Below are 22,924 nucleotides of genomic sequence, written 5' to 3'. Positions count from 1 at the left end.
TGCGTTTTAGAAACCTTTCCCCATCACACAGTGTGCCATCTTCGGGGTTTCTCATGCATGTTTTCAATGTAGGACGATGCCCTTGAACCTGGAGATTTGGGACCCATGGGATGGGTACCACGCCGTATTAATTTAAAGGGTCTGCGTTAGCTCACCCAACCTCACCAAACCTCTCAGCCCCAAGAGTGTCCACCCATATGTCTCAATCAGGTGTGGGTCTAGATATGGTCAATCCAGGTGGCATCACAGCCCCTGAACGAATTTTGTAAGAATTCCTCTCTCTTTCACTGTCTTTGTTTCACGGGTTTTGAAAAGTAATTGATTTTTATAATGGGGTTTGGCTGCTTTCCACTGCTGTGTTTATGCCGCTTTACACCCACTTGACTCACTTACAGAGAGATATCAATACATAGGTTTGAAGATTCTTACTAGTCAGATATATTCTTGGGCGGTGAATAGGGGGTGTTGAGTCCAGTTCACTGAGCAAGGAGTAGGTCTTGTCTATTACATATTGGGTTTATGGAACGATATTTGAGCTAATTTGAAACCCTTGTTTTATGCATCACCCCACCTCACCTTTCCCGTTAAGCAGCCATAGTGTGTTTTCTAAACGTGTGACTCTGTTCTGTTTTGTAATTCAGTTCAAGGGTAGCGGTTTTTACATTCCCTCTATAAGTGATATCTTATGATAAGTGTCTTTTTCTGTGTGACTTATTTCACTTAGAATCGTCATACCTAAATCCACTCATCATGCTGCTACTAGCCTTATGACATTGATTTCATGGCTGAGTGATATTCCATTGTACATAAGGACCACAACTTCTTTATCCATTCTTCTCTTTCCTCGCATATTTAAGGTGTAACGAAGTGGAGGTTCTTGTCAACAGAGTAGCCCAAAACTTTGGGGTGCCTGTGTCTTGCTGATTTTTAGTTTTCCCAATTTATATTCCCATGAGTGGAAGTGCCCAAGCTCTCTAAGCTGAGTTTTTTAGATGTTTCAGGACACACCGTACACTTCTCCAGAGTGGCTGTTGGCAATTTACGTCCCGCCCATCAGCGTAGGAAGGCTCCCATTTCTCCATGGCCTGTCCTGCATTTCTGGTTTTGACACTTTATTCAGCATGGCCCTTTTGACCGATGGGAAGCGAGACTTCTTTGTAGCGCTGATTTGCCTTTCCAGGTTGCTTGGTTGGCCAAAAAGGGCGTATGCGTTTTTTCCTGAATATATTCAGGAAAAAACGCATACGCCCTTTTTGGCCAAGGGCATCATTGTCGAGGTTTTGCCGCTTTTCCTGTGCTTTAAAGGCGATTCGAATCTACCTCCTGAAATCTGTTTCCTGCAATTCTGCCTTGCTTTCAAATCCTCTTCGTTGCCTTCCCTCAATATATTTGTGGACGAGAGTTATCATTTCTAAGTCTGCAGGTTTGTGAATTGCAGTGCCCCTGAGCTCCATTATTCAACTCGCTTTCTTGGGAGCTGGCCGCAAAAGCGCAGGATTGCTTCAGGCCGTATTCTGCTTCCTGGCGGCAGGCTGAGCCTGTGGTTAATTCTTCTTCCTGATGGGAAAACAGAGTGATCTGTGCCTGTCCCAACACCTAGAGCTAGTCTCTCATTGGTTCCCCCTCTTCCCGTTCATCCTCAGGACAAATTGCAACCTGTATGGAACAGGAGGATAAAGGTGCTGATTCTCCAAGGAGAGAGATTGCTAGTAAAGCGGCTGGAATGGCGAACCGGAGCACAAGGAGATGAGAAATGAGGTGCGTTTTAGAAACCTTTCCCCATCACACGGTGTGCCATCTTCGGGGTTTCTCATGCATGTTTTCAATGTAGGACGATGCCCTTGAACCTGGAGATTTGGGACCTATGGGATGGGTACCACGCCGTATTAATTTAAAGGGTCTGCGTTAGCTCACCCAACCTCACCAAACCTCTCAGCCCCAAGAGTGTCCACCCATATGTCTCAATCAGCTGTGGGTCTAGATATAGTCAATCCCGGTGGCATCACAGCCCCTGAACGAATTTTGTAAGAATTTCTCTCTCTTTCACTGTCTTTGTTTCACGGGTTTTGAAAAGTAATTGATTTTTATAATGGGGTTTGGCTGCTTTTCACTGCTGTGTTTATGCCGCTTTACACCCGCCTCACTCACTTACAGAGAGATAGCAATACATAGGTTTGAAGATTCTTACTAGTCAGATATATTCTTGGGCGGTGAATCGGGGGTGTTGAGTCCAGTTCACTGAGCAAGGAGTAGGTCTTGTCTATTACATATTGGGTTTATGGAACGATATCTGAGCTAATTTGAAACCCTTGTTTTATGCATCACCCCACCTCACCTTTCCCGTTAAGCAGCCATAGTGTGTTTTCTAAACGTGTGACTCTGTTCTGTTTTGTAATTCAGTTCAAGGGTAGCGGTTTTTACATTCCCTCTATAAGTGATATCGCATGATAAGTGTCTTTTTCTGTGTGACTTATTTCACTTAGAATCGTCATAGCTAAATCCACTCATCATGCTGCTACTAGCCTTATGACATTGATTTCATGGCTGAGTGATATTCCATTGTATATAAGGACCACATCTTCTTTATCCATTCTTCTCTTTCCTGGGATATTTAAGGTGTAACGAAGTGGAGGTTCTTGTCAACAGAGTAGCCCAAAACTTTGGGGTGCCTCTGTCTTGCTGATTTTTAGTTTTCCCAATTTATACGCCCATGAGTGGAAGTGCCCTATGCTCTCTAAGCTGAGTTTTTTAGATGTTTCAGGACACACCGTACACTTCTCCAGAGTGGCTGTTGGCAATTTACATCCCGCCCATCAGTGTAGCAAGGCTCCCATTTCTCCATGGCCTGTCCTGCATTTCTGGTTTTGACACTTTATTCAGCATGGCCCTTTTGACCGATGGGAAGCGAGACTTCTTTGTAGCGCTGATTTGCCTTTCCAGGTTGCTTGGTTGGCCAAAAAGGGCGTATGCGTTATTTCCTGAATATATTCAGGAAAAAACGCATACGCCCTTTTTGGCGAAGTGCATCACTGTCGAGGTTTTGCCGCTTTTCCTGTGCTTTAAAGGCGATTCGAATCTACCTCCTGAAATCTGTTTCCTGCAATTCTGCCTTGCTTTCAAATCCTCTTCGTTGCCTTCCCTCAATATATTTGTGGACGAGAGTTATCATTTGTAAGTCTGCAGGTTTGTGAATTGCAGTGCCCCTGAGCTCCATTATTCAACTCGCTTTCTTGGGAGCTGGCCGCAAAAGCGCAGGATTGCTTCAGGCCGTATTCTGGTTCCTGGCGGCAGGCTGAGCCTGTGGTTAATTCTTCTTCCTGATGGGAAAATAGAGTGACCTGTGCCTGTCCCAACACCTAGAGCTAGTCTCTCATTGGTTCCCCCTCTTCCCGTTCATCCTCAGGACAATTTGCAACCTGTTCGGAACAGGAGGATAAAGGTGCTGATTCTCCAAGGAGAGAGATTGCTAGTAAAGCGGCTGGAATGGCGAACCGGAGCACAAGGAGATGAGAAATGAGGTGCGTTTTAGAAACCTTTCCCCATCACACGGTGTGCCATCTTCGGGGTTTCTCATGCATGTTTTCATTGTAGGACGATGCCCTTGAACCTGGAGATTTGGGACCTATGGGATGGGTACCACGCCGTATTAATTTAAAGGGTCTGCGTTAGCTCACCCAACCTCACCAAACCTCTCAGCCCCAAGAGTGTCCACCCATATGTCTCAATCAGCTGTGGGTCTAGATATAGTCAATCCCGGTGGCATCACAGCCCCTGAACGAATTTTGTAAGAATTTCTCTCTCTTTCACTGTCTTTGTTTCACGGGTTTTGAAAAGTAATTGATTTTTATAATGGGGTTTGGCTGCTTTTCACTGCTGTGTTTATGCCGCTTTACACCCGCCTCACTCACTTACAGAGACATAGCAATACATAGGTTTGAAGATTCTTACTAGTCAGATATATTCTTGGGCGGTGCATAGGAGGTGTTGAGTCCAGTTCACTGAGCAAGGAGTAGGTCTTGTCTATTACATATTGGGTTTATGGAACGATATCTGAGCTAATTTGAAACCCTTGTTTTATGCATCACCCCACCTCACCTTTCCCGTTAAGCAGCCATAGTGTGTTTTCTAAACGTGTGACTCTGTTCTGTTTTGTAATTCAGTTCAAGGGTAGCGGTTTTTACATTCCCTCTATAAGTGATATCGCATGATAAGTGTCTTTTTCTGTGTGACTTATTTCACTTAGAATCGTCATAGCTAAATCCACTCATCATGCTGCTACTAGCCTTATGACATTGATTTCATGGCTGAGTGATATTCCATTGTATATAAGGACCACATCTTCTTTATCCATTCTTCTCTTTCCTGGGATATTTAAGGTGTAACGAAGTGGAGGTTCTTGTCAACAGAGTAGCCCAAAACTTTGGGGCGCCTCTGTCTTGCTGATTTTTAGTTTTCCCAATTTATACGCCCATGAGTGGAAGTGCCCAAGCTCTCTAAGCTGAGTTTTTTAGATGTTTCAGGACACACCGTACACTTCTCCAGAGTGGCTGTTGGCAATTTACATCCCGCCCATCAGTGTAGCAAGGCTCCCATTTCTCCATGGCCTGTCCTGCATTTCTGGTTTTGACACTTTATTCAGCATGGCCCTTTTGACCGATGGGAAGCGAGACTTCCTTGTAGCGCTGATTTGCCTTTCCAGGTTGCTTGGTTGGCCAAAAAGGGCGTATGCGTTTTTTCCTGAATATATTCAGGAAAAAACGCATACGCCCTTTTTGGCCAAGGGCACCACTGTCGAGGTTTTGCCGCTTTTCCTGTGCTTTAAAGGCGATTCGAATCTACCTCCTGAAATCTGTTTCCTGCAATTCTGCCTTGCTTTCAAATCCTCTTCGTTGCCTTCCCTCAATATATTTGTGGACGAGAGTTATCATTTGTAAGTCTGCAGGTTTGTGAATTGCAGTGCCCCTGAGCTCCATTATTCAACTCGCTTTCTTGGGAGCTGGCCGCAAAAGCGCAGGATTGCTTCAGGCCGTATTCTGGTTCCTGGCGGCAGGCTGAGCCTGTGGTTAATTCTTCTTCCTGATGGGAAAACAGAGTGACCTGTGCCTGTCCCAACACCTAGAGCTAGTCTCTCATTGGTTGCCCCTCTTCCCGTTCATCCTCAGGACAAATTGCAACCTGTACGGAACAGGAGGATAAAGGTGCTGATTCTCCAAGGAGAGAGATTGCTAGTAAAGCGGCTGGAATGGCGAGCCGGAGCACAAGGAGATGAGAAATGAGGTGCGTTTTAGAAACCTTTCCCGATCACACGGTGTGCCATCTTCGGGGTTTCTCATGCATGTTTTCAATGTAGGACGATGCCCTTGAACCTGGAGATTTGGGACCCATGGGATGGGTACCACGCCGTATTAATTTAAAGGGTCTGCGTTAGCTCACCCAACCTCACCAAACCTCTCAGCCCCAAGAGTGTCCACCCATATGTCTCAATCAGCTGTGGGTCTAGATATGGTCAATCCAGGTGGCATCACAGCCCCTGAACGAATTTTGTAAGAATTTCTCTCTCTTTCACTGTCTTTGTTTCACGGGTTTTGAAAAGTAATTGATTTTTATAATGGGGTTTGGCTGCTTCTCACTGCTGTGTTTATGCCGCTTTACACCCGCCTCACTCACTTACAGAGAGATAGCAATACATAGGTTTGAAAATTCTTACTAGTCAGATATATTCTTGGGCGGTGAATAGGGGGTGTTGAGTCCAGTTCACTGAGCAAGGAGTAGGTCTTGTCTATTACATATTGGGTTTATGGAACGATATCTGAGCTAATTTGAAACCCTTGTTTTTTGCATCACCCCACCTCACCTTTCCCGTTAAGCAGCCATAGTGTGTTTTCTAAACGTGTGACTCTGTTCTGTTTTGTAATTCAGTTCAAGGGTAGCGGTTTTTACATTCCCTCTATAAGTGATATCTCATGATAAGTGTCTTTTTCTGTGTGACTTATTTCACTTAGAATCGTCATAGCTAAATCCACTCATCATGCTGCTACTAGCCTTATGACATTGATTTCATGGCTGAGTGATATTCCATTGTATATAAGGACCACATCTTCTTTATCCATTCTTCTCTTTCCTGGGATATTTAAGGTGTAACGAAGTGGAGGTTCTTGTCAACAGAGTAGCCCAAAACTTTGGGGTGCCTGTGTCTTGCTGATTTTTAGTTTTCCCAATTTATACACCCATGAGTGGAAGTGCCCTATGCTCTCTAAGCTGAGTTTTTTAGATGTTTCAGGACACACCGTACACTTCTCCAGAGTGGCTGTTGGCAATTTACATCCTGCCCGTCAGTGTAGCAAGGCTCCCATTTCTCCATGGCCTGTCCTGCATTTCTGGTTTTGACACTTTATTCAGCATGGCCCTTTTGACCGATGGGAAGCGAGACTTCTTTGTAGCGCTGATTTGCCTTTCCAGGTTGCTTGGTTGGCCAAAAAGGGCGTATGCGTTTTTTCCTGAATATATTCAGGAAAAAACGCATACGCCCTTTTTGGCCAAGGGCATCACTGTCGAGGTTTTGCCGCTTTTCCTGTGCTTTAAAGGCGATTCGAATGTACCTCCTGAAATCTGTTTCCTGCAATTCTGCCTTGCTTTCAAATCCTCTTCGTTGCCTTCCCTCAATATATTTGTGGACGAGAGTTATCATTTGTAAGTCTGCAGGTTTGTGAATTGCAGTGCCCCTGAGCTCCATTATTCAACTCGCTTTCTTGGGAGCTGGCCGCAAAAGCGCCGGATTGCTTCAGGCCGTATTCTGGTTCCTGGCGGCAGGCTGAGCCTGTGGTTAATTCTTCTTCCTGATGGGAAAACAGAGTGACCTGTGCCTGTCCCAACACCTAGAGCTAGTCTCTCATTGGTTGCCCCTCTTCCCGTTCATCCTCAGGACAAATTGCAACCTGTACGGAACAGGAGGATAAAGGTGCTGATTCTCCAAGGAGAGAGATTGCTAGTAAAGCGGCTGGAATGGCGAGCCGGAGCACAAGGAGATGAGAAATGAGGTGCGTTTTAGAAACCTTTCCCGATCACACGGTGTGCCATCTTCGGGGTTTCTCATGCATGTTTTCAATGTAGGACGATGCCCTTGAACCTGGAGATTTGGGACCCATGGGATGGGTACCACGCCGTATTAATTTAAAGGGTCTGCGTTAGCTCACCCAACCTCACCAAACCTCTCAGCCCCAAGAGTGTCCACCCATATGTCTCAATCAGCTGTGGGTCTAGATATGGTCAATCCAGGTGGCATCACAGCCCCTGAACGAATTTTGTAAGAATTTCTCTCTCTTTCACTGTCTTTGTTTCACGGGTTTTGAAAAGTAATTGATTTTTATAATGGGGTTTGGCTGCTTTTCACTGCTGTGTTTATGCCACTTTACACCCACTTGACTCACTTACAGAGAGATATCAATACATAGGTTTGAAGATTCTTACTAGTCTGATATATTCCTGGGCGGTGAATAGGGGGTGTTGAGTCCAGTTCACTGAGCAAGGAGTAGGTCTTGTCTATTACATATTGGGTTTATGGAACGATACCTGAGCTAATTTGAAACCCTTGTTTTATGCATCACCCCACCTCACCTTTCCCGTTAAGCAGCCATAGTCTGTTTTCTAAACGTGTGATTCTGTTCTGTTTTGTAATTCAGTTCAAGGGTAGCGGTTTTTACATTCCCTCTATAAGTGATATGTCATGATAAGTGTCTTTTTCTGTGTGACTTATTTCACTTAGAATCGTCATAGCTAAATCCACTCATCATGCTGCTACTAGCCTTATGACATTGATTTCATGGCTGAGTGATATTCCATTGTATATAAGGACCACATCTTCTTTATCCATTCTTCTCTTTCCTGGGATATTTAAGGTGTAACGAAGTGGAGGTTCTTGTCAACAGAGTAGCCCAGAACTTTGGGGTGCCTGTGTCTTGCTGATTTTTAGTTTTCCCAATTTATACGCCCATGAGTGGAAGTGCCCTATGCTCTCTAAGCTGAGTTTTTTAGATGTTTCAGGACACACCGTACACTTCTCCAGAGTGGCTGTTGGCAATTTACATCCCGCCCATCAGTGTAGCAAGGCTCCCATTTCTCCATGGCCTGTCCTGCATTTCTGGTTTTGACACTTTTTTCAGCATGGCCCTTTTGACCGATGGGAAGCGAGACTTCTTTGTAGCGCTGATTTGCCTTTCCAGGTTGCTTGGTTGGCCAAAAAGGGCGTATGCGTTTTTTCCTGAATATATTCAGGAAAAAACGCATACGCCCTTTTTGTCCAAGGGCATCATTGTCGAGGTTTTGATGCTTTTCCTGTGCTTTAAAGGCGATTCGAATCTACCTCCTGAAATCTGTTTCCTGCAATTCTGCCTTGCTTTCAAATCCTCTTCGTTGCCTTCCCTCAATATATTTGTGGACGAGAGTTATCATTTCTAAGTCTACCGGTTGGTGAATTGCAGTGCTCCTGAGCTCCATTTTTCAACTCGCTTTCTAGGGAGCTGGCCGCAAAAACGCAGGATTGCTTCAGGCCGTATTCTGGTTCCTGGCGGCAGGCTGAGCCTGTGGTTAATTCTTCTTCCTGATGGGAAAACAGAGTGACCTGTGCCTGTCCCAACACCTAGAGCTAGTCTCTCATTGGTTGCCCCTCTTCCCGTTCATCCTCAGGACAAATTGCAACCTGTACGGAACAGGAGGATAAAGGTGCTGATTCTCCAAGGAGAGAGATTGCTAGTAAAGCGGCTGGAATGGCGAGCCGGAGCACAAGGAGATGAGAAATGAGGTGCGTTTTAGAAACCTTTCCCGATCACACGGTGTGCCATCTTCGGGGTTTCTCATGCATGTTTTCAATGTAGGACGATGCCCTTGAACCTGGAGATTTGGGACCCATGGGATGGGTACCACGCCGTATTAATTTAAAGGGTCTGCGTTAGCTCACCCAACCTCACCAAACCTCTCAGCCCCAAGAGTGTCCACCCATATGTCTCAATCAGGTGTGGGTCTAGATATGGTCAATCCAGGTGGCATCACAGCCCCTGAACGAATTTTGTAAGAATTTCTCTCTCTTTCACTGTCTTTGTTTCACGGGTTTTGAAAAGTAATTGATTTTTATAATGGGGTTTGGCTGCTTTTCACTGCTGTGTTTATGCCGCTTTACACCCGCCTCACTCACTTACAGAGAGATAGCAATACATAGGTTTGAAGATTCTTACTAGTCAGATATATTCTTGGGCGGTGAATAGGGGGTGTTGAGTCCAGTTCACTGAGCAAGGAGTAGGTCTTGTCTATTACATATTGGGTTTATGGAACGATATCTGAGCTAATTTGAAACCCTTGTTTTATGCATCACCCCACCTCACCTTTCCCGTTAAGCAGCCATAGTGTGTTTTCTAAACGTGTGACTCTGTTCTGTTTTGTAATTCAGTTCAAGGGTAGCGGTTTTTACATTCCCTCTATAAGTGATATCTCATGATAAGTGTCTTTTTCTGTGTGACTTATTTCACTTAGAATCGTCATAGCTAAATCCACTCATCATGCTGCTACTAGCCTTATGACATTGATTTCATGGCTGAGTGATATTCCATTGTATATAAGGACCACATCTTCTTTATCCATTCTTCTCTTTCCTGGGATATTTAAGGTGTAACGAAGTGGAGGTTCTTGTCAACAGAGTAGCCCAAAACTTTGGGGTGCCTGTGTCTTGCTGATTTTTAGTTTTCCCAATTTATACGCCCATGAGTGGAAGTGCCCTATGCTCTCTAAGCTGAGTTTTTTAGATGTTTCAGGACACACCGTACACTTCTCCAGAGTGGCTGTTGGCAATTTACGTCCCGCCCATCAGCGTAGCAAGGCTCCCATTTCTCCATGACCTGTCCTGCATTTCTGGTTTTGACACTTTTTTCAGCATGGCCCTTTTGACCGATGGGAAGCGAGACTTCTTTGTAGCGCTGATTTGCCTTTCCAGGTTGCTTGGTTGGGCAAAAAGGGCGTATGCGTTATTTCCTGAATATATTCAGGAAAAAACGCATACGCCCTTTTTGGCCAAGGGCATCACTGTCGAGGTTTTGCCGCTTTTCCTGTGCTTTAAAGGCGATTCGAATCTACCTCCTGAAATCTGTTTCCTGCAATTCTGCCTTGCTTTCAAATCCTCTTCGTTGCCTTCCCTCAATATATTTGTGGACGAGAGTTATCATTTGTAAGTCTGCAGGTTTGTGAATTGCAGTGCCCCTGAGCTCCATTATTCAACTCGCTTTCTTGGGAGCTGGCCGCAAAAGCGCAGGATTGCTTCAGGCCGTATTCTGGTTCCTGGCGGCAGGCTGAGCCTGTGGTTAATTCTTCTTCCTGATGGGAAAACAGAGTGACCTGTGCCTGTCCCAACACCTAGAGCTAGTCTCTCATTGGTTCCCCCTCTTCCCGTTCATCCTCAGGACAATTTGCAACCTGTTCGGAACAGGAGGATAAAGGTGCTGATTCTCCAAGGAGAGAGATTGCTAGTAAAGCGGCTGGAATGGCGAACCGGAGCACAAGGAGATGAGAAATGAGGTGCGTTTTAGAAACCTTTCCCCATCACACGGTGTGCCATCTTCGGGGTTTCTCATGCATGTTTTCAATGTAGGACGATGCCCTTGAACCTGGAGATTTGGGACCTATGGGATGGGTACCACGCCGTATTAATTTAAAGGGTCTGCGTTAGCTCACCCAACCTCACCAAACCTCTCAGCCCCAAGAGTGTCCACCCATATGTCTCAATCAGCTGTGGGTCTAGATATAGTCAATCCCGGTGGCATCACAGCCCCTGAACGAATTTTGTAAGAATTTCTCTCTCTTTCACTGTCTTTGTTTCACGGGTTTTGAAAAGTAATTGATTTTTATAATGGGGTTTGGCTGCTTTTCACTGCTGTGTTTATGCCGCTTTACACCCGCCTCACTCAGTTACAGAGAGATAGCAATACATAGGTTTGAAGATTCTTACTAGTCAGATATATTCTTGGGCGGTGCATAGGGGGTGTTGAGTCCAGTTCACTGAGCAAGGAGTAGGTCTTGTCTATTACATATTGGGTTTATGGAACGATATCTGAGCTAATTTGAAACCCTTGTTTTATGCATCACCCCACCTCACCTTTCCCGTTAAGCAGCCATAGTGTGTTTTCTAAACGTGTGACTCTGTTCTGTTTTGTAATTCAGTTCAAGGGTAGCGGTTTTTACATTCCCTCTATAAGTGATATCTCATGATAAGTGTCTTTTTCTGTGTGACTTATTTCACTTAGAATCGTCATAGCTAAATCCACTCATCATGCTGCTACTAGCCTTATGACATTGATTTCATGGCTGAGTGATATTCCATTGTATATAAGGACCACATCTTCTTTATCCATTCTTCTCTTTCCTGGGATATTTAAGGTGTAACGAAGTGGAGGTTCTTGTCAACAGAGTAGCCCAAAACTTTGGGGTGCCTGTGTCTTGCTGATTTTTAGTTTTCCCAATTTATACGCCCATGAGTGGAAGTGCCCTATGCTCTCTAAGCTGAGTTTTTTAGATGTTTCAGGACACAGCGTACACTTCTCCAGAGTGGCTGTTGGCAATTTACATCCCGCCCATCAGTGTAGCAAGGCTCCCATTTCTCCATGGCCTGTCCTGCATTTCTGGTTTTGACACTTTTTTCAGCATGGCCCTTTTGACCGATGGGAAGCGAGACTTCTTTGTAGCGCTGATTTGCCTTTCCAGGTTGCTTGGTTGGCCAAAAAGGGCGTATGCGTTTTTTCCTGAATATATTCAGGAAAAAACGCATACGCCCTTTTTGGCCAAGGGCATCATGGTCGAGGTTTTGCCGCTTTTCCTGTGCTTTAAAGGCGATTCGAATCTACCTCCTGAAATCTGTTTCCTGCAATTCTGCCTTGCTTTCAAATCCTCTTCGTTGCCTTCCCTCAATATATTTGTGGACGAGAGTTATCATTTCTAAGTCTGCAGGTTTGTGAATTGCAGTGCCCCTGAGCTCCATTATTCAACTCGCTTTCTTGGGAGCTGGCCGCAAAAGCGCAGGATTGCTTCAGGCCGTATTCTGGTTCCTGGCGGCAGGCTGAGCCTGTGGTTAATTCTTCTTCCTGATGGGAAAACAGAGTGACCTGTGCCTGTCCCAACACCTAGAGCTAGTCTCTCATTGGTTGCCCCTCTTCCCGTTCATCCTCAGGACAAATTGCAACCTGTACGGAACAGGAGGATAAAGGTGCTGATTCTCCAAGGAGAGAGATTGCTAGTAAAGCGGCTGGAATGGCGAGCCGGAGCACAAGGAGATGAGAAATGAGGTGCGTTTTAGAAACCTTTCCCGATCACACGGTGTGCCATCTTCGGGGTTTCTCATGCATGTTTTCAATGTAGGACGATGCCCTTGAACCTGGAGATTTGGGACCCATGGGATGGGTACCACGCCGTATTAATTTAAAGGGTCTGCGTTAGCTCACCCAACCTCACCAAACCTCTCAGCCCCAAGAGTGTCCACCCATATGTCTCAATCAGCTGTGGGTCTAGATATGGTCAATCCAGGTGGCATCACAGCCCCTGAACGAATTTTGTAAGAATTTCTCTCTCTTTCACTGTCTTTGTTTCACGGGTTTTGAAAAGTAATTGATTTTTATAATGGGGTTTGGCTGCTTTTCACTGCTGTGTTTATGCCGCTTTACACCCGCCTCACTCACTTACAGAGAGATAGCAATACATAGGTTTGAAGATTCTTACTAGTCAGATATATTCTTGGGCGGTGAATAGGGGGTGTTGAGTCCAGTTCACTGAGCAAGGAGTAGGTCTTGTCTATTACATATTGGGTTTATGGAACGATATCTGAGCTAATTTGAAACCCTTGTTTTATGCATCACCCCACCTCACCTTTCCCGTTAAGCAGCCATAGTGTGTTTTCTAAACGTGTGACTCTGTTCTGTTTTGTAATTCAGTTCAAGGGTAGCGGTTTTTACATTCCCTCTATAAGTGATATCTTATGATAAGTGTCTTTATCTGTGTGATTTATTTCACTTAGAATCGTCATACCTAAATCCACTCATCATGCTGCTACTAGCCTTATGACATTGATTTCATGGCTGAGTGATATTCCATTGTACATAAGGACCACAACTTCTTTATCCATTCTTCTCTTTCCTCGCATATTTAAGGTGTAACGAAGTGGAGGTTCTTGTCAACAGAGTAGCCCAAAACTTTGGGGTGCCTGTGTCTTGCTGATTTTTAGTTTTCCCAATTTATATTCCCATGAGTGGAAGTGCCCAAGCTCTCTAAGCTGAGTTTTTTAGATGTTTCAGGACACACCGTACACTTCTCCAGAGTGGCTGTTGGCAATTTACGTCCCGCCCATCAGCGTAGGAAGGCTCCCATTTCTCCATGGCCTGTCCTGCATTTCTGGTTTTGACACTTTATTCAGCATGGCCCTTTTGACCGATGGGAAGCGAGACTTCTTTGTAGCGCTGATTTGCCTTTCCAGGTTGCTTGGTTGGCCAAAAAGGGCGTATGCGTTTTTTCCTGAATATATTCAGGAAAAAACGCATACGCCCTTTTTGGCCAAGGGCATCATTGTCGAGGTTTTGCCGCTTTTCCTGTGCTTTAAAGGCGATTCGAATCTACCTCCTGAAATCTGTTTCCTGCAATTCTGCCTTGCTTTCAAATCCTCTTCGTTGCCTTCCCTCAATATATTTGTGGACGAGAGTTATCATTTCTAAGTCTGCAGGTTTGTGAATTGCAGTGCCCCTGAGCTCCATTATTCAACTCGCTTTCTTGGGAGCTGGCCGCAAAAGCGCAGGATTGCTTCAGGCCGTATTCTGCTTCCTGGCGGCAGGCTGAGCCTGTGGTTAATTCTTCTTCCTGATGGGAAAACAGAGTGATCTGTGCCTGTCCCAACACCTAGAGCTAGTCTCTCATTGGTTCCCCCTCTTCCCGTTCATCCTCAGGACAAATTGCAACCTGTATGGAACAGGAGGATAAAGGTGCTGATTCTCCAAGGAGAGAGATTGCTAGTAAAGCGGCTGGAATGGCGAACCGGAGCACAAGGAGATGAGAAATGAGGTGCGTTTTAGAAACCTTTCCCCATCACACGGTGTGCCATCTTCGGGGTTTCTCATGCATGTTTTCAATGTAGGACGATGCCCTTGAACCTGGAGATTTGGGACCTATGGGATGGGTACCACGCCGTATTAATTTAAAGGGTCTGCGTTAGCTCACCCAACCTCACCAAACCTCTCAGCCCCAAGAGTGTCCACCCATATGTCTCAATCAGCTGTGGGTCTAGATATAGTCAATCCCGGTGGCATCACAGCCCCTGAACGAATTTTGTAAGAATTTCTCTCTCTTTCACTGTCTTTGTTTCACGGGTTTTGAAAAGTAATTGATTTTTATAATGGGGTTTGGCTGCTTTTCACTGCTGTGTTTATGCCGCTTTACACCCGCCTCACTCACTTACAGAGAGATAGCAATACATAGGTTTGAAGATTCTTACTAGTCAGATATATTCTTGGGCGGTGAATCGGGGGTGTTGAGTCCAGTTCACTGAGCAAGGAGTAGGTCTTGTCTATTACATATTGGGTTTATGGAACGATATCTGAGCTAATTTGAAACCCTTGTTTTATGCATCACCCCACCTCACCTTTCCCGTTAAGCAGCCATAGTGTGTTTTCTAAACGTGTGACTCTGTTCTGTTTTGTAATTCAGTTCAAGGGTAGCGGTTTTTACATTCCCTCTATAAGTGATATCGCATGATAAGTGTCTTTTTCTGTGTGACTTATTTCACTTAGAATCGTCATAGCTAAATCCACTCATCATGCTGCTACTAGCCTTATGACATTGATTTCATGGCTGAGTGATATTCCATTGTATATAAGGACCACATCTTCTTTATCCATTCTTCTCTTTCCTGGGATATTTAAGGTGTAACGAAGTGGAGGTTCTTGTCAACAGAGTAGCCCAAAACTTTGGGGTGCCTCTGTCTTGCTGATTTTTAGTTTTCCCAATTTATACGCCCATGAGTGGAAGTGCCCTATGCTCTCTAAGCTGAGTTTTTTAGATGTTTCAGGACACACCGTACACTTCTCCAGAGTGGCTGTTGGCAATTTACATCCCGCCCATCAGTGTAGCAAGGCTCCCATTTCTCCATGGCCTGTCCTGCATTTCTGGTTTTGACACTTTATTCAGCATGGCCCTTTTGACCGATGGGAAGCGAGACTTCTTTGTAGCGCTGATTTGCCTTTCCAGGTTGCTTGGTTGGCCAAAAAGGGCGTATGCGTTATTTCCTGAATATATTCAGGAAAAAACGCATACGCCCTTTTTGGCGAAGTGCATCACTGTCGAGGTTTTGCCGCTTTTCCTGTGCTTTAAAGGCGATTCGAATCTACCTCCTGAAATCTGTTTCCTGCAATTCTGCCTTGCTTTCAAATCCTCTTCGTTGCCTTCCCTCAATATATTTGTGGACGAGAGTTATCATTTGTAAGTCTGCAGGTTTGTGAATTGCAGTGCCCCTGAGCTCCATTATTCAACTCGCTTTCTTGGGAGCTGGCCGCAAAAGCGCAGGATTGCTTCAGGCCGTATTCTGGTTCCTGGCGGCAGGCTGAGCCTGTGGTTAATTCTTCTTCCTGATGGGAAAATAGAGTGACCTGTGCCTGTCCCAACACCTAGAGCTAGTCTCTCATTGGTTCCCCCTCTTCCCGTTCATCCTCAGGACAATTTGCAACCTGTTCGGAACAGGAGGATAAAGGTGCTGATTCTCCAAGGAGAGAGATTGCTAGTAAAGCGGCTGGAATGGCGAACCGGAGCACAAGGAGATGAGAAATGAGGTGCGTTTTAGAAACCTTTCCCCATCACACGGTGTGCCATCTTCGGGGTTTCTCATGCATGTTTTCATTGTAGGACGATGCCCTTGAACCTGGAGATTTGGGACCTATGGGATGGGTACCACGCCGTATTAATTTAAAGGGTCTGCGTTAGCTCACCCAACCTCACCAAACCTCTCAGCCCCAAGAGTGTCCACCCATATGTCTCAATCAGCTGTGGGTCTAGATATAGTCAATCCCGGTGGCATCACAGCCCCTGAACGAATTTTGTAAGAATTTCTCTCTCTTTCACTGTCTTTGTTTCACGGGTTTTGAAAAGTAATTGATTTTTATAATGGGGTTTGGCTGCTTTTCACTGCTGTGTTTATGCCGCTTTACACCCGCCTCACTCACTTACAGAGACATAGCAATACATAGGTTTGAAGATTCTTACTAGTCAGATATATTCTTGGGCGGTGCATAGGAGGTGTTGAGTCCAGTTCACTGAGCAAGGAGTAGGTCTTGTCTATTACATATTGGGTTTATGGAACGATATCTGAGCTAATTTGAAACCCTTGTTTTATGCATCACCCCACCTCACCTTTCCCGTTAAGCAGCCATAGTGTGTTTTCTAAACGTGTGACTCTGTTCTGTTTTGTAATTCAGTTCAAGGGTAGCGGTTTTTACATTCCCTCTATAAGTGATATCGCATGATAAGTGTCTTTTTCTGTGTGACTTATTTCACTTAGAATCGTCATAGCTAAATCCACTCATCATGCTGCTACTAGCCTTATGACATTGATTTCATGGCTGAGTGATATTCCATTGTATATAAGGACCACATCTTCTTTATCCATTCTTCTCTTTCCTGGGATATTTAAGGTGTAACGAAGTGGAGGTTCTTGTCAACAGAGTAGCCCAAAACTTTGGGGCGCCTCTGTCTTGCTGATTTTTAGTTTTCCCAATTTATACGCCCATGAGTGGAAGTGCCCAAGCTCTCTAAGCTGAGTTTTTTAGATGTTTCAGGACACACCGTACACTTCTCCAGAGTGGCTGTTGGCAATTTACATCCCGCCCATCAGTGTAGCAAGGCTCCCATTTCTCCATGGCCTGTCCTGCATTTCTGGTTTTGACACTTTATTCAGCATGGCCCTTTTGACCGATGGGAAGCGAGACTTCCTTGTAGCGCTGATTTGCCTTTCCAGGTTGCTTGGTTGGCCAAAAAGGGCGTATGCGTTTTTTCCTGAATATATTCAGGAAAAAACGCATACGCCCTTTTTGGCCAAGGGCACCACTGTCGAGGTTTTGCCGCTTTTCCTGTGCTTTAAAGGCGATTCGAATCTACCTCCTGAAATCTGTTTCCTGCAATTCTGCCTTGCTTTCAAATCCTCTTCGTTGCCTTCCCTCAATATATTTGTGGACGAGAGTTATCATTTGTAAGTCTGCAGGTTTGTGAATTGCAGTGCCCCTGAGCTCCATTATTCAACTCGCTTTCTTGGGAGCTGGCCGCAAAAGCGCAGGATTGCTTCAGGCCGTATTCTGGTTCCTGGCGGCAGGCTGAGCCTGTGGTTAATTCTTCTTCCTGATGGGAAAACAGAGTGACCTGTGCCTGTCCCAACACCTAGAGCTAGTCTCTCATTGGTTGCCCCTCTTCCCGTTCATCCTCAGGACAAATTGCAACCTGTACGGAACAGGAGGATAAAGGTGCTGATTCTCCAAGGAGAGAGATTGCTAGTAAAGCGGCTGGAATGGCGAGCCGGAGCACAAGGAGATGAGAAATGAGGTGCGTTTTAGAAACCTTTCCCGATCACACGGTGTGCCATCTTCGGGGTTTCTCATGCATGTTTTCAATGTAGGACGATGCCCTTGAACCTGGAGATTTGGGACCCATGGGATGGGTACCACGCCGTATTAATTTAAAGGGTCTGCGTTAGCTCACCCAACCTCACCAAACCTCTCAGCCCCAAGAGTGTCCACCCATATGTCTCAATCAGCTGTGGGTCTAGATATGGTCAATCCAGGTGGCATCACAGCCCCTGAACGAATTTTGTAAGAATTTCTCTCTCTTTCACTGTCTTTGTTTCACGGGTTTTGAAAAGTAATTGATTTTTATAATGGGGTTTGGCTGCTTCTCACTGCTGTGTTTATGCCGCTTTACACCCGCCTCACTCACTTACAGAGAGATAGCAATACATAGGTTTGAAAATTCTTACTAGTCAGATATATTCTTGGGCGGTGAATAGGGGGTGTTGAGTCCAGTTCACTGAGCAAGGAGTAGGTCTTGTCTATTACATATTGGGTTTATGGAACGATATCTGAGCTAATTTGAAACCCTTGTTTTTTGCATCACCCCACCTCACCTTTCCCGTTAAGCAGCCATAGTGTGTTTTCTAAACGTGTGACTCTGTTCTGTTTTGTAATTCAGTTCAAGGGTAGCGGTTTTTACATTCCCTCTATAAGTGATATCTCATGATAAGTGTCTTTTTCTGTGTGACTTATTTCACTTAGAATCGTCATAGCTAAATCCACTCATCATGCTGCTACTAGCCTTATGACATTGATTTCATGGCTGAGTGATATTCCATTGTATATAAGGACCACATCTTCTTTATCCATTCTTCTCTTTCCTGGGATATTTAAGGTGTAACGAAGTGGAGGTTCTTGTCAACAGAGTAGCCCAAAACTTTGGGGTGCCTGTGTCTTGCTGATTTTTAGTTTTCCCAATTTATACACCCATGAGTGGAAGTGCCCTATGCTCTCTAAGCTGAGTTTTTTAGATGTTTCAGGACACACCGTACACTTCTCCAGAGTGGCTGTTGGCAATTTACATCCTGCCCGTCAGTGTAGCAAGGCTCCCATTTCTCCATGGCCTGTCCTGCATTTCTGGTTTTGACACTTTATTCAGCATGGCCCTTTTGACCGATGGGAAGCGAGACTTCTTTGTAGCGCTGATTTGCCTTTCCAGGTTGCTTGGTTGGCCAAAAAGGGCGTATGCGTTTTTTCCTGAATATATTCAGGAAAAAACGCATACGCCCTTTTTGGCCAAGGGCATCACTGTCGAGGTTTTGCCGCTTTTCCTGTGCTTTAAAGGCGATTCGAATGTACCTCCTGAAATCTGTTTCCTGCAATTCTGCCTTGCTTTCAAATCCTCTTCGTTGCCTTCCCTCAATATATTTGTGGACGAGAGTTATCATTTGTAAGTCTGCAGGTTTGTGAATTGCAGTGCCCCTGAGCTCCATTATTCAACTCGCTTTCTTGGGAGCTGGCCGCAAAAGCGCCGGATTGCTTCAGGCCGTATTCTGGTTCCTGGCGGCAGGCTGAGCCTGTGGTTAATTCTTCTTCCTGATGGGAAAACAGAGTGACCTGTGCCTGTCCCAACACCTAGAGCTAGTCTCTCATTGGTTGCCCCTCTTCCCGTTCATCCTCAGGACAAATTGCAACCTGTACGGAACAGGAGGATAAAGGTGCTGATTCTCCAAGGAGAGAGATTGCTAGTAAAGCGGCTGGAATGGCGAGCCGGAGCACAAGGAGATGAGAAATGAGGTGCGTTTTAGAAACCTTTCCCGATCACACGGTGTGCCATCTTCGGGGTTTCTCATGCATGTTTTCAATGTAGGACGATGCCCTTGAACCTGGAGATTTGGGACCCATGGGATGGGTACCACGCCGTATTAATTTAAAGGGTCTGCGTTAGCTCACCCAACCTCACCAAACCTCTCAGCCCCAAGAGTGTCCACCCATATGTCTCAATCAGCTGTGGGTCTAGATATGGTCAATCCAGGTGGCATCACAGCCCCTGAACGAATTTTGTAAGAATTTCTCTCTCTTTCACTGTCTTTGTTTCACGGGTTTTGAAAAGTAATTGATTTTTATAATGGGGTTTGGCTGCTTTTCACTGCTGTGTTTATGCCACTTTACACCCACTTGACTCACTTACAGAGAGATATCAATACATAGGTTTGAAGATTCTTACTAGTCTGATATATTCCTGGGCGGTGAATAGGGGGTGTTGAGTCCAGTTCACTGAGCAAGGAGTAGGTCTTGTCTATTACATATTGGGTTTATGGAACGATACCTGAGCTAATTTGAAACCCTTGTTTTATGCATCACCCCACCTCACCTTTCCCGTTAAGCAGCCATAGTCTGTTTTCTAAACGTGTGATTCTGTTCTGTTTTGTAATTCAGTTCAAGGGTAGCGGTTTTTACATTCCCTCTATAAGTGATATGTCATGATAAGTGTCTTTTTCTGTGTGACTTATTTCACTTAGAATCGTCATAGCTAAATCCACTCATCATGCTGCTACTAGCCTTATGACATTGATTTCATGGCTGAGTGATATTCCATTGTATATAAGGACCACATCTTCTTTATCCATTCTTCTCTTTCCTGGGATATTTAAGGTGTAACGAAGTGGAGGTTCTTGTCAACAGAGTAGCCCAGAACTTTGGGGTGCCTGTGTCTTGCTGATTTTTAGTTTTCCCAATTTATACGCCCATGAGTGGAAGTGCCCTATGCTCTCTAAGCTGAGTTTTTTAGATGTTTCAGGACACACCGTACACTTCTCCAGAGTGGCTGTTGGCAATTTACATCCCGCCCATCAGTGTAGCAAGGCTCCCATTTCTCCATGGCCTGTCCTGCATTTCTGGTTTTGACACTTTTTTCAGCATGGCCCTTTTGACCGATGGGAAGCGAGACTTCTTTGTAGCGCTGATTTGCCTTTCCAGGTTGCTTGGTTGGCCAAAAAGGGCGTATGCGTTTTTTCCTGAATATATTCAGGAAAAAACGCATACGCCCTTTTTGTCCAAGGGCATCATTGTCGAGGTTTTGATGCTTTTCCTGTGCTTTAAAGGCGATTCGAATCTACCTCCTGAAATCTGTTTCCTGCAATTCTGCCTTGCTTTCAAATCCTCTTCGTTGCCTTCCCTCAATATATTTGTGGACGAGAGTTATCATTTCTAAGTCTACCGGTTGGTGAATTGCAGTGCTCCTGAGCTCCATTTTTCAACTCGCTTTCTAGGGAGCTGGCCGCAAAAACGCAGGATTGCTTCAGGCCGTATTCTGGTTCCTGGCGGCAGGCTGAGCCTGTGGTTAATTCTTCTTCCTGATGGGAAAACAGAGTGACCTGTGCCTGTCCCAACACCTAGAGCTAGTCTCTCATTGGTTGCCCCTCTTCCCGTTCATCCTCAGGACAAATTGCAACCTGTACGGAACAGGAGGATAAAGGTGCTGATTCTCCAAGGAGAGAGATTGCTAGTAAAGCGGCTGGAATGGCGAGCCGGAGCACAAGGAGATGAGAAATGAGGTGCGTTTTAGAAACCTTTCCCGATCACACGGTGTGCCATCTTCGGGGTTTCTCATGCATGTTTTCAATGTAGGACGATGCCCTTGAACCTGGAGATTTGGGACCCATGGGATGGGTACCACGCCGTATTAATTTAAAGGGTCTGCGTTAGCTCACCCAACCTCACCAAACCTCTCAGCCCCAAGAGTGTCCACCCATATGTCTCAATCAGGTGTGGGTCTAGATATGGTCAATCCAGGTGGCATCACAGCCCCTGAACGAATTTTGTAAGAATTTCTCTCTCTTTCACTGTCTTTGTTTCACGGGTTTTGAAAAGTAATTGATTTTTATAATGGGGTTTGGCTGCTTTTCACTGCTGTGTTTATGCCGCTTTACACCCGCCTCACTCACTTACAGAGAGATAGCAATACATAGGTTTGAAGATTCTTACTAGTCAGATATATTCTTGGGCGGTGAATAGGGGGTGTTGAGTCCAGTTCACTGAGCAAGGAGTAGGTCTTGTCTATTACATATTGGGTTTATGGAACGATATCTGAGCTAATTTGAAACCCTTGTTTTATGCATCACCCCACCTCACCTTTCCCGTTAAGCAGCCATAGTGTGTTTTCTAAACGTGTGACTCTGTTCTGTTTTGTAATTCAGTTCAAGGGTAGCGGTTTTTACATTCCCTCTATAAGTGATATCTCATGATAAGTGTCTTTTTCTGTGTGACTTATTTCACTTAGAATCGTCATAGCTAAATCCACTCATCATGCTGCTACTAGCCTTATGACATTGATTTCATGGCTGAGTGATATTCCATTGTATATAAGGACCACATCTTCTTTATCCATTCTTCTCTTTCCTGGGATATTTAAGGTGTAACGAAGTGGAGGTTCTTGTCAACAGAGTAGCCCAAAACTTTGGGGTGCCTGTGTCTTGCTGATTTTTAGTTTTCCCAATTTATACGCCCATGAGTGGAAGTGCCCTATGCTCTCTAAGCTGAGTTTTTTAGATGTTTCAGGACACACCGTACACTTCTCCAGAGTGGCTGTTGGCAATTTACGTACCGCCCATCAGCGTAGCAAGGCTCCCATTTCTCCATGACCTGTCCTGCATTTCTGGTTTTGACACTTTTTTCAGCATGGCCCTTTTGACCGATGGGAAGCGAGACTTCTTTGTAGCGCTGATTTGCCTTTCCAGGTTGCTTGGTTGGGCAAAAAGGGCGTATGCGTTATTTCCTGAATATATTCAGGAAAAAACGCATACGCCCTTTTTGGCCAAGGGCATCACTGTCGAGGTTTTGCCGCTTTTCCTGTGCTTTAAAGGCGATTCGAATCTACCTCCTGAAATCTGTTTCCTGCAATTCTGCCTTGCTTTCAAATCCTCTTCGTTGCCTTCCCTCAATATATTTGTGGACGAGAGTTATCATTTGTAAGTCTGCAGGTTTGTGAATTGCAGTGCCCCTGAGCTCCATTATTCAACTCGCTTTCTTGGGAGCTGGCCGCAAAAGCGCAGGATTGCTTCAGGCCGTATTCTGGTTCCTGGCGGCAGGCTGAGCCTGTGGTTAATTCTTCTTCCTGATGGGAAAACAGAGTGACCTGTGCCTGTCCCAACACCTAGAGCTAGTCTCTCATTGGTTCCCCCTCTTCCCGTTCATCCTCAGGACAATTTGCAACCTGTTCGGAACAGGAGGATAAAGGTGCTGATTCTCCAAGGAGAGAGATTGCTAGTAAAGCGGCTGGAATGGCGAACCGGAGCACAAGGAGATGAGAAATGAGGTGCGTTTTAGAAACCTTTCCCCATCACACGGTGTGCCATCTTCGGGGT

The sequence above is a fragment of the Balaenoptera borealis genome, assembly GCF_965194805.1.
Source record: "Balaenoptera borealis genome assembly, chromosome: 9".
NCBI lineage: Eukaryota > Metazoa > Chordata > Mammalia > Artiodactyla > Balaenopteridae > Balaenoptera > Balaenoptera borealis.
This window is presented reverse-complemented; position numbering follows the sequence as displayed.